Source organism: Nesoenas mayeri (assembly GCF_963082525.1).
Source record: "Nesoenas mayeri genome assembly, chromosome: 6".
Taxonomy (NCBI): domain Eukaryota; kingdom Metazoa; phylum Chordata; class Aves; order Columbiformes; family Columbidae; genus Nesoenas; species Nesoenas mayeri.
Window position 1 is genome coordinate 29,727,924 of NC_137545.1, and position 13,433 is coordinate 29,741,356.

The following is a 13,433-nucleotide window of genomic DNA, read 5'->3' on the forward strand; positions in this document are numbered from 1 at the left end:
CTGTATGCCAGGGCAGCTTCTGTGGAAATGAGAAAGGTAGTCTAGAGTAAGGATTTGGCTTAGTTTAAGGTATTAAATAGATCTGAGGTTTAAAGATTATATTTTGTAGCCACCCTTGATTTATTCTTTTAATTGAAGTTCTTATAGTGTTTGCACGTTCCATTGCCTCATATTGTACTTTTCCATCTGGTGTCTGATGTAGCTGCACCACATGCTTTGGATCTCTAATTCTTTCTGTTAGGTCTTTGTTGAGATATATTTGATTTGGCTGTTTGCTCTTATCCTGAAAATCTGTTGTTATTTTAGCTACTTTTTGTTTGGGCAGGACACTTCACAGTCCTTGAGACAGCAGAGATGTAAAACATTTTTTTTTTCCTCTGGGGAGATGTACTCTAATACTCTGTTCTATGTTATAGCTCATGAAACACCTTCTGAAATTCATTTCAAGGTATTTAAATGAGGGGCAATAACACATTTGCTCCAGCTTGTGCTGTAGCCATTAGCCAGGGGCATTTGTGATGACTCCTGTGTAAGACAGAAAGTACTTACCCAGATGAAGGGCTTCCTTGCCAGGAGATCAGGTTCCTTCTGGTAGTCTGCACATGGCTTCCTGCCTTTCTGTCCTGCACCCTGGGATACAGGGCTCGAGTGAAGTGAGGTACCAGGAGTATTCAAATGCTCAGTCAGCATTCAGCCTCAGCTGAGCTGCCTTGCTGCCCTCTTGGATTCTTGTGGACCACAAATGTGCAAATGTCTGATTTCTCAATTTAATGTCAATTTAAGAACAAAATGCCTGAACTTTACAGTTTTCTGTAAATTAGTTAGAAAATATATTTAAACTAAAAAAAAAAAAAAAGAGTAAACCTTAAAAGATCTCTTACCAATTAATGAAGCATAAAATTTTAAATCCAAAGACATATTAGATTTTTCTGACATAATTCTTGAAGGAGCATCAAAACAATTAATGTCTTTAGAAAAAAATGGTGCAGTTTGAAATAAATGGGTTACATGACACAGGTAATGGTGACAGTCTCTGAGGTCAGTTTAACAGAAGTAAAACTAGAACTGATTGTTACACACACAGATTCCCCCTTCCCCCCACATGATTTGTTTGTTTGGTTTTGGAATCAGTAAAGAAAATTCCAGCCTTGTCCCTCAGCAGACATCGAGGCTTGCAGGTGGGAGGGACTCAATTTCTTAGTCAAAGTTCCTTCACCGCTTGTGTGTTGCTCTGAAAGACCTGAAGGTTACTTGAAATGCTATTTAGAGAAAAGATCGTAAAGCCATGAGGTTTGGAAATTAGGAGCATTTGAGACATCAAACTTAGTGCCATGAATTTACAAGGCTGATCTCTGTGGAAGGAAAGCAGCAGGTGACCTGTCTCCATTGACTGCAGAGCATATCTAGAGAGATGAAGGGGTTAACCTACCTGGCTGGTGTAATTACTTGTAGTTGATGTGTGAATGCTTCCCTCAGTATATTAAGCATGACAGCCTGATTCACGATGTAAGGGCTCTTTTCCCCTTGGCTTTATACACATAAGTCTTCAGAGAGCAGGGTCTGAAAAGGGCCTTAATGGGACTTGCTTTGTTGACTTACACTGCCGTGTTTAGCTCTGCTCTTGGGCATGTTGAGGTGTGGTTGCTGGTGTGGCTCACTGAGGATGGGACAAGCTCATGGCACTGGAAGTGAAAGGGTTTTTGAGCATACTCTCTCTCATTGGCATGCTGCCTGCTTTTGACGACCAGCAAAGCAGGGACATCCTCCCCAGCAGCTCAGAATCTAAATCCCAGATATGGAGATTGATTTCCAGCACAGCCTGTGCTGTGTATAAATCCTGGATCAAACAGGCTAATCACTGTTAATCACTGCTAATCAGCATGATGGGACCTGTAGACCTTTGCAGCCCTGCTCACTGGCTAGGGGAGACAGACTGCCAGTAGGTGCTAAATCATTAACAGTTGCTGTTGAAGTTAAGTAGCTGGTGGTGTTGAATTTAAGTGACTAGTGCTGCAATCGTACACTGCCAAAGTATGAATTTTTCCAGAGCTACAGGATCATTGTGCATTTTTCTCAGCACAGCTGTGTTTCTGGCTGAGGAAGCATTAATCTGCCTTACCACATGAGAAAACTTAGTTGAAGAACTCCTTCCAAATAATGTACTGAGTGCTGTACTGTTGTGTTTTTTGTTTGTTTTGGTTTTTTTTGATAATTATTATTTTCTCATAACTTCATCATATGTTAGGCTGCTGAACTCTTCTACTTACAATCTAGTGTTTATACTCCGATCTTTGAATAAAAGATAACACTGGATCTTGAACCTCATTATCTGTCCTTGGTGTCTACTGTATGGTTTGCTCTTGAATAGCTGTGGAATTTGGGAAATTTGCTGGTAGGCTACTGTGATTTTTGTGGTTGCATTCACAATACACAGGTTTGATTGTCTTTTTTATTCTTCTTCTTCTTTCCTTTTCCTTTCTTTTTAATTTACAAATTGTGTTTCAAAACAGCAAGGAAATGTGGCAGCTTGCATGGCTGGAGAGAATTATGGCCCCGTTCTAGTACTTAATGTACCTTGAGCTTTTGGCTTTGGTGCCTCATAATGCCACATGAGGCATGCAGTAACTGCCCAGAAACACATTTGTTAGCTGTCATGTCACTGCTTAATTATATCTTACTTCTGTTTCAGTGCATCATGCATAAGTCTGCTAAATGTTCTATGTAAATCCAAACCTGATTTATTGTCTAAAAGGTACCTTAGAGAATACCAGTGGAATAAAAGAGCTCCCTTTAATGTGCTTTCCTATCTGCAGAGCTCCAATTTAGTGTAACTTTGTTAATCTTTAAATCAGTAAACAATATTGCATGCAGTGTGTAGCTTTAATTTAAGCAGATTGCTTACTTTTGGGCTTGTTCTCAGGTGTGCTGTGAAAATGAAGTTCCTTTTCTTTTTCTTTTTCTTTTTTTTTTTTTCCACTGGATCATACCAAAAGTTGAAAATACAGTGCATGTGTTGCTAGATTTTCCACCACTGTAATTCAAGGCAGTTTCAAAGCCATGACAGTACTGCCAATTTATATCAGGTTTTGATGCTATATCCAGGTTTTGATGGGAAACTATTAAAACTCCATTTTGAGGCTCCAGCTTTCTCCCTGTAAGTCCCTGTACTAAGGGAATAGGGAGGGCAGGAGGAAGAAGCTGCTTAAGTAAGGGAGTTCTTGCTGGTGTGTTCTGGGGGTGTTGCTTACTGCATTCTTCTCAATCTATTATTTTATTTTTCTCAGTTGGTGGCAGCAGCTGAAAGATATGCCATAAGTGCTTTCAATTTCAAATGAGATTTACTGAGTGTGAACGGGACTGGAGCCTGTGAGCATTTGACAGCTGCTGAACTGTTGTTCTCTGCATGAGCAGACTAAGGAGAAAGTAGTATCTTAACATTTGAGGTGTGACTTTCTCCTTTGTCCTATGATTTAAAATAAAAAACCCCAAGTTTGTTGTTTTTCAGTGAAGATCATGGAATTTTCCAATGCCTCTGCTAAAACTTGTAGGGCAACTGATTGTAGGTATCAGCCCCTGTCTGTGTAAAGGCTGTTAAGCCTCTTAACAGGTTTTGGAGTGAATCTATTCTATAGCCTGTAAATATAGAAGATTTTCTTGTAGTGCTGCTAGCTGAAGCCTGTGTCTTCTTACCTTTGTGTTTGTCTGATCTAACACATGTAAATGGGTGTTAGGCCTTGAACTTTCCAAAGACCTGAGACCACTTAAAAAAACTTTTCAAGGGGGGAAAAAAACATACAACAAACACCTTATATATTTCTTGGTAAAGGAAGGCTTAATGAATTTGTGGACTAGTGAATATTGTGGAAGTAGATTAGTGATTTTGGTGGAAATTATCTACAGAGTTCCTGGTTAGTGTTCTGATAAGAAAATACTTAAGAACTGGTTTGTAAGAGGGTAGGGGATAAACAGCAGAAGTGAATGTTTACTTATGGAATTAGTTGCAGCATAATGTCAGGAAAGTTGTGGCGGTTCTGTCCCCTTCTCATGGAGGTGTTAGTATCTCAGTCTGAGCACAGGCTACTGTAAATACTTAGGTTAGAGAGTAGCAAAAGCAGGAAGGGAAGTACTGGTCTGTTTATACTAGATTTTTTACTGTGTCAATATATCAGTATATCCTTGAAGTTTGTTTTTGTGTTGTGTGTTGCGTGGTGGGTTTTCTTTGGTTGTTTTTGTTTGTGTTTTTTTTTTTTTGTTTGGGATTTTGTGTTTTGGTTTTTTTTGTTTGTTTTGGTTTGATTTTTTGGGGGCTTGTTTGTTTTAAGCAGACTACAAAAGCTTAAGTGCTGCAGAGAAAATGCTGTGCTGCTTTTGGTTTGTGGATTCTAGTGCAGGTTTTCTGGTAACTGTAAGTGCTCTGTGAAGCTCAAAGTGGATGAGATGGTACGTGTACCCAAGTCAGCTGGAAAGTGGTTTGTGTATCCTGTGACACTGGTTAGCCACAAAAACCTGTTGGGGTTAGCGTGAAAGAAATGAGGAGTCAGTAGTTCCTCCTGGAGCAGCTCTAGTGAGCGAGGAGAGGAGGCTGGTTTCAGTCTGGAAGCTGGGCTGTGGGAATGCACACGCTGAAAGGAGAGAGCAAGATCGCTTTCATGGCATGAAAGTGAAGTTAGTAGGGAGGTTCAGCAGTGGTAGGGGCACAGGCCCCTATCAAGAAGTTAATTCTTTTGACTGTGAATGAAACCTTGCTTTGTCGCAATCAATAGACTTTTTACAATAGCTCAGTAATAGCTCGGAGTTTTATCCTACATCTCTTAAGGCTATCAATGGGCCTAATAGGAGCTAGTAGAAATAATGAAGGTCAGAAACGAGCTTTTTAAATACCGCTTTGAGTGGGAGAAACAGTTGAGAAGCCAGATATTGCAGTTGCTTACAACTAAGTTTGAAAACTTAGGATTATGATTGCACAGGACCTTTTTGGAAAGGAGATCAAATGTCTCTAAAATGCTTTTATGCATATAATCCATAAGGTTATAAAGCTCTTTTTTATCATTTTTTTTTTCTCCTTTCATCATGGCCGCTTACCACAGGCATTTCCCTTTTTATACTTCATAGTATAAAAATTGGTGCAGCTGCATTGTTGTTAACCTTAGCAAAAGATAAACCAGGGAAGAATTGCATAACTACTGTTGCTTATCTTTTTGCTGTTTTCTTACCATGCCCAGCAGACATGGTTGGAATTCATCATATGTAGTGATTTTATATAATCTATAAAACTTAGAAATTTCACTAGAAGAGGAAGTGGCTGAAGTCATTTATTCTGTACTGTTTGCAACTGAGTTTTTCAAAGGTAATTCTTGCAAGACTATTTAATGAAGATTAGTAGGTTTGTTTATAGAAATACACATATGTGAAAAAAATCTAAATAATGCTCTTTATCTTGCTAGATTATCATACTCAATTTCAATATTTGCAGTAAGGAGTGAAACATTATTTAATTATTAAGGGATAAACTACCTCTGCAAATTAGCTCCCTTTAAAATTTAGTACAGTTGAGGTCTTAGTGTCACCATCTTCAGGACTTTAAAAACTGTTATGAGTAGACACAGGTAATTAGGAAGAGAGAATCTGAAACAATTGCTGCAGTATGGCAGCTAAGTCAGCTGTGTCTGAGGTAGACCTTTGCTGCTGAATACTATGTGTCTGAATTCTGTGTAGACATCCAGAGGTTCCAGCTGTTTCAGTGAAGCTTCAACTTAGAGAGAAAAAAAGATTTGTCCCTATGGGCTCATCTTCACAAAAGTCTCATTCTGTGTGCTCTGTTTATAACATAGTTTTTATGACCTACCTTAAACACATAGGACAGGGTAAATAAATTAAGGTTACAAAGCTTTTGGTTCTTTATATACTAGTGTTTAAGCATCTTGAAATGAAGACTCTTGATTCACATGTTTCAGATTTTAAGTTCTACTGAATAGCAACATGTTGCCTAGGTACATTAAGTCCTCTTAAAGCAATAGAGTTTTTTTGGTGGCAAAACAGTTTACTGGATACAAAAACACTGCTGCTGAGAGTAAATTATTGCCCATGTAATTAGGGAGTGCCAGGACTTGATTTCATGACTAAAATCAATAATGTCTTAAAAATATTAATCTGAGATCAACATTGAGAATGGAGATTAGATAAGTCTTTACGCTCACATTCAACCTGTGTGGTTTGAGGTAGCTGAGCATCTAAAGCTAAGGTAAAATTTTAATCTGACCTTACCAAAAGAGATGATCCAAAATTTGCCTTTTTATTTATTTTTAACAGAAATTATACAATTATATGAAGTCCAACTCCAGAAGAAAACATTAAATGATCTTATTAAGTGGTAATACACCCTGGATCAATAAAGATAATTGACCCAGCCTCTGAATGACAGATATTTCTGATAGACATCCTAAATTTAGATTTCACTGTCTATATGAAAGAGGAGTTCTAGTTTTGCTGCAGACAAGATGCTTCAGTGAAGGAAGGAATATTGGTAAGAATCATAGAAGATGCTGGTCAGGAGGTTTCTTGTCCTTAAATCTGCATCCCAAGCCAATCTCTGCTTGGTCTGTTGTAGAAATAATGAATTTAGACCTTGTTTTGTATAAGGAAAAGTTTATGGGAGCTTTATATTTCTAATTTTATATTTTTAGTATTGGAGAGAAGAGAAGAGCGTGTTTCATTGGCTGTAGTTTCTATGTCTTGAAGGACTCTTCAGGGAGATCTTTTCTGGATTATTTTGACATAACCTGTTGGAGGATTCACCATTGCCTACTTAAATCTGAAACCAAAGCTCACATGAGGAAACACACAGTGAATTCAGCCATTTTATGAAAGGGAACAAAATATTATCCAAACAGGACACTAATGTCTGATTGTCACTTGTAAGAGAGACATATTGACCTTTAGGGAATGGTCAGCCCTTGGTGACTGCTGAAAGAGAAGAATTAAAACCAGACCACGTGAAAACATGAATATGTTTTGTTGCCTTCTACCCTCACAAGAGGCAGAGGTTTTTTTGTTGTTGTTTTATTACTTTTTTTTTTTTTTTTTTTTACATGTGGAAAGAGAAGGAAAGACATGAGGAAATAGAAGATGAATGGACATAATTGGCAATAAAACTTGAAGATCTAGAATAAACTTATGAGATATTAATATCCTGGCTTGAGTTAGAATATTAACAAAATATAAATGTCTCTTGTACTCCACACAGGAATATATTGAACACTTGCTGCTTGGAGGTCATACTATTTATTGACCATCTCTTCAGAGGCATGTTGGATTTTTTTTTTTTAAAGGGATATGCCTGAGACATATTTTTAGATTCAAGCAGCTTTTTGATCTCTTATCTTCTCAGCATGAGAACAGAACCAAAACTTCAACAGCTCAGGATTGTCTCTGAGTTTTGATTGGGTGTTTTGCAATGTTAGAGTGTAATAAGGGTGCCAGGGAAATGCTGGACTAATCCTGTCCTATGAGAGACCTTTGCAAAAATAAATCTAGCCACGCGAGCCAATCTTAAATAAATGGGTACATTTGCCAGCCTCTGAATGCAGGATTAATTTTTATGCCTGTTTGATTTATGTGGGATCTTAAAAAACATGAGCTTACAGTGTAGGAAGTGTATAGGAAAATTGTCATTGGATCATAATTCACCTTGACATAAGTGATGGGGAATTCATGTGGATAAGCGAAGCCTTTGAGGGCATGGACCATAGTTATTAAATCAAACTTTTCTATGAATACAAGATTTCTGGAGGTTGTGCTTGCACTGCACAGCCTTTGTATTCAGGAAGTTTGTGGGAAAGAAGGAGTTGGTAGCATTTTTGTTGAATGTTCATTTAGGTCTGACATGGCTTGTCCATTTAGCCAGGCTCCTTTATGGCTTCTCATTTGCCCTGTATAAAGTATGCAGGTAAACTAGATTTTGTTTGCTAGTGTTTGGACAGGGTTTTATCTCATGGCTTTACAGAATGTCTCCTAAACACACATGTAGAGATGTACTAATATCATAATACAAACTTTGTCAGTAATGTCCTTTCTTTGTTGTTAAGTTGCTGTTCCCCTATAGTAAGAAAAGATACTAAGCAGAAAGTGTGATCTCCTGCATCTTTGATATATAGCAAATAATTGGAATGAACCTGCCTACAAAAACAAAGGGTGATTTTTTTATTCATGTAGGGAAAAGTTCTGGATAAAGGTGATGTTTACAGTGATCAGAATGAGTTTGCAAAAGATTACATGGGAGACTTACTCCTTTTCTGAGTGCAGAATCTTGGTTGTGCAAGAACTTATTCTGTGACCCAATTGCTTATTCAATTATATCTTGAATAAATTTGTTTTACAGTCTCATGTCCAAAATCTTTAATTACTTTCAGTGACAGAAATAGGATCAGTTAGCTGCAGCTTGGGTCTCTGGGTGTTAGCATTTTTTCCATGACATTTGTTAACATAGGAAGGTTGTGCTATCTATGCTGCATGCTTCTACAGATGATTTAAATGCTTGTTTTCTTTTTGAAGTATTCATGTTAGTATTGCAATGTACAATGTTTTATCTTTTTTTTTTTTCCAGTTCTAAATCATATACTAGAAAAGATGCTTCCTCAAATATCTGTCCATAAACCAAATTTTCTCAATGTACAGTAAATTATTTATCCTACATAAAATATGTATTGTTTTTGTCATTGATTATAATGGATAATATGGAAGGGGTACTGAAATATCATGAAGTCCATTACTTGCAAAAAATCAGACAAAGCTTAGCCCATTAAAAGTCAGGCATCTGACCTAAATAAGTGACATATCATTACCTTTGAACAACAATTGGTTTGAATTGATACCTAAATTTTAGACTATTAAAGGGAAATGAAATTCCAAAACATATTTCCTAATTAGACTTTAATAGTAGAATGGTTTGAGTTAGGAGAGACATTTAAAGATCAGCTAGCTCCAACTCCTCTGCCATGGGCAGGGACACCTTCTACTAGACCAGATTGCTCAAGGCCCCATCCAGCCTGACCTTGAGCACTCCCAGGGATGGGATCCTTAACTTTTCTGGGCAACCACTCAACCTATCTTCATAGGAGAAGTGCCCCTGCTCTCTAATCACCTCCATGAATCTCCTCTGGACTTGCACATCTAGTCCAACCTCCCCAGTCAATGGCTTTGTGTAGTTTGTGCTTGCCCAAACTTTTTTCATACTCTTACACTTGATTCTCTTTCTCTTTGGGATGAAAATTTGGTGAACAGCTGGAGTGTTATTGGAGACCTTACTCATCTTATTTCACTATGACTGACACAAACAGTCATCTGATGTACTTTGGGGCTCCAGTGGCTATGCTGATTTATATCAGTGACAAATCTGACCCAGTGGCTGTGACCCAACTATTGGTAAAATCTGGATGTTCAACTAATGCAAAGAAATTGTTGTGTTTTTTTTTAATATAAGTTTCTGTTTGAAGGGTGGTCCATAGACTCATTCTTTGACTTTGAGTTGTAATCATATTTGTGTTGTTCAAATGATATACTATGCCTGGGATTGCAGTGTATCATGAAAACTGCATTCTGTTGAATACAAATAGAGTCTGCAGTTGAATAGGACTCTTTTTCACTGTTGTCTATCAAATTTTGTATTACTGGCTTAGTCATTCATTAGCAAAAAATACAAAGCACATGTTCTGAGTTCTGTATAGGACCATCTATTAGGCCAGTCTTATAAAGAAGTAGTGACATTTATTTTTAACTGGGCAGTAGATTTTTATTATTATGATTATTTTATTTTCCAAAGACTGTTCTTTTAAAGTAGAAGCAGATATCTTGGGTCATCTTCCAGTGTTATGTACATGACACAGGACATGGAGTGACTAATCTAAAAAGGAGCCAAGCTGTACTCACATCCAGCACTTGCAAATTTTCTTTCTTAAACTCTGCTCCTGAATTAAGACCTCTCGAGAGAAACAGTAGGACTTCTGTACAATCTCCAATCATCAGAGAAATCTGGATAGAAGAGTTCCTCAGTCCCTCAGAAAACCACAACTCCAGTTTTCTTAGGTAAAATGTCCCTTCCTATCTGTGGCTATTTTTGACAGACAGGAGTACTTTAGGATATTTCAGAAAAACAGAATTCTTTTGATATGTTTAGAACCTATTTCTAGACATGTCTATTGCTATAATAAATTATTATTTATTATATTATAAATAACTATTAATGTTGTAGTAGATTGTCTAAATCATCATCATTTGGGGAAGCCTGAATCATGACCTTTATCAACAAAGACTGATTAGCACCTAAATTTCTAAATATTTGGGAACATTGCTACTTAAAAGCATGACGAGAGAATTAAACCTCCAGCCATAGTTGGAAGACAAATAGAAAAGAAAGCATGTTATGCTGCTTAATTTTCTGCTGTCTTGCATATTTACTAAGTCTAACCTCAATGCCGGGGAAGGTCATGGAACAGGTCATCCTGAGTGACATCACACAGCACATGCTAGAAAACCACGTGGTCAGGCCCAGTCAACATGGGTTTATGAAGGGCAGGTCCTGTTTGACCAACCTGATCTCCTTCTATGACAAGGTGATTCACCTAGTAGATGAGGGAAAGGCTGTGGATCTTGTGTACATAGACATCAGTAAAGCCTTTGACACTGTATCTCACAGCATTCTCCTGGAGAAGCTGGCAGCTCATGGCCTGAATGGATGTGTTCTGCGATGGATGAAGAGCTGGCTGGATGGCTGGGCCCGAAGAGTTGTGGTGAACAAAGCCAAATCCAGTTGGCAGCCAGTCACGAGTGGTGTTCCCCAGAGCTCAGTATTTGGGCCAGCTCAGTTTAATCTCTTTATCAATGATCTGGATGAAGGGATTGAGTGCACCCTTAATGAGTTTGCAGACAACACCAAATTGGGTGGGAGTGTTGATCTACTGGAGGGTAGGAAGGACATACAGAGGGATCTGGACCAGCTGGATCATTGGACTGAGTACAATTGTATGAGGTTCAGCAAGGCCAAGTGCCAGGTACTGCACTTGGGTCACAACAACCCCATGGAGAACTACAGGCTCAGGGAAGAGTGGCTGGGAAGCTGCCTGGTGGAAAAGAATCTGGGATGTTGTGTTGAATGACATCTGGCTGAATATCAGCCAGCAGTGTGTTACATCTCTGAATCTGTTTTCCCAACTAAATATCACAGATGTCCTCTGTTTATAAAGTACTTTGTGAGGAAATGCATCAACAAATGCAAGCTAATAAAACTTTTTTTGTTGTTGTTGAGCTTTACAAAAAGGCCAACAGCATCCTGACTTGTATCAGGAATAGTGTGGCCAGCAGGACTAAAGAAGTGATTGTGCCACTGTATTCAGCACTGGTGAGGCCGCACCCTGAACACTGCTCAGTTTTGGGTTCCTAATTGTAAGATGGACATTGAAATACTAGAGAGAGTGCAGAGGAGATGATGAAGTTGATGAGGGGCCTGGAGCACAAATCTGATGAGGAGCAGTTGAGGGAGCTGAGGCTGTTTAACCTGGAGAAAAGGAGGCTGAGGGGAGACCTTATCACTGTCTACAACTACCTGAAAGGAGGTTGCAGCATGGAGGGTGTTGGTCTCTTCTCCCAAGTAGCAAGTGATAGGACAAGAGGAAATGGCCTCAAGTTGTGCTAGGAGAGGTTTAGATTAGATGTTAGGAAGAAATTCTTCATGCGTCGGGTAGTGAGGCATTGGAACAGGCTTCCCAGGGAAGTGGTGGAATCACCATCCCTGGAGGTATTTAAAAGACATTCAGATAAGCTTCTTAGGGACATGGTTTAGTGCTAGAGTTAGGTTATGGTTGGACTTGATGATCCTGAGGGTCTCTTCTGATTGAAATTATTATATGATTCTATACTAAGTTTTTATAGGCATGCATGTATACCAGGTTGCTGCAGGTGTATGATGGATAGAGATTCAGCATGACCGTGCTGATACTGAAAACATTACCAGTCTCTCTGCCTCATAGTTATGTGCAGAACTGACTAGAAAAGCACGGTTTTTTTGAAGGTAAAAATTCTCAGAACTTCAGAAACATGTTTGCCTGATGGAGTGTAAATAAGCTTGTCTGATGTTTTTGCTCATCAAAGCGTTGGAGGGGATTCTTTCTCCACTTTGCAAAAAGGTGTTTTTTGGAAAAGGCCAATTTTCAGAGTATTTGTGGGAGATTTGGAGAACTCATTTTCCTTTAGATCTGTAACTTGAAATTTGGTCTCTTCTATAAGTAGCATTCATGGGCTTGGCAGAGATGTGCCTCTGTGTCTGAAACAAAATTGAAAGTTCGGGAATGTGGTTGGGAAGGAATTTTTGACTAGCTAAGTATTAGGAACATAAATTGGTATTGTAAGAGCTGTACAACATGTCTCTTGGTTTTGTTCAAACAATACTTTTCAATGTAAATTAAAGCTTCAGTAAAGTAGACCAGGGGTGGGGGAAGTGGACTTATCCTTTTTGTTAAAATACACAGATTTTCAATCCAAAATCTTAGTGTTAATGAAATAACATGATTTGATGGATGAAGGTGGTTGGTTGGTTTGTTTGTTTGTGATTTTTTTTTTGAAGGGTTTTATTTTAAAAACACTCTGACCAGCATTCTGAAAAACTAGGGAGAATGGGATAGGAATAGTCCAGACACAGGAAAACAATTTGTAGGCAGGTAGATTGAGAAGGGAAAAAAATTGGTTAATACGAAAATAGGTTTTCTAGGGTTTAGTCCCATCCCTATTAAAAAATGACAATGCAACATTATGAATAGAATGGCTTAGCACATTAATATTGTGTTCCAGACTCCAGTAAAAGCCTTTTAATGCTGCATTAAAATAAATGTATGGGGATTCTAAATGAGCTATACAAATCTCTGTTTCCCATGCTTGACCCTAATGTCACACAATACGATAGGAACACCAAATTTGTATGCTTACTAGCTGCTTGCAACACCATCGTTTGTATTTGTGTCTGGATATAGCTTGGTGAGTCTTACTGTTTATGATCCCTGCTCTGTATCATTGTCACATAATTCTTCCCACCAATAATAATCAGAAATGTGTTTACAAGAAATACAGGGAATGAATATGCTTTACTTCAACCTACAGCAACCCTCATAAATGAGCACCTGTGAAAGAAGTAACAAACATGCTGATAACAATATGTTTGGTTTGGTTTTTTTTTTTTTTTGCTAACCACTATTAAGTATTTAATGGCACGTCTTCTGAAACAGAGTGAAGAAACACAAGTTTGTGGTAATTCTTATTTGACGGTGACTAGATTAAAAAATACCCTACACTGTGGTTGGTTTGTTTGTTTGTTGTGGGTTTTTTTTCTAAATACCTTCCTATAAATAATGGGTCAAAACTGAATTTAGTACAGTAAGTATACATTACTT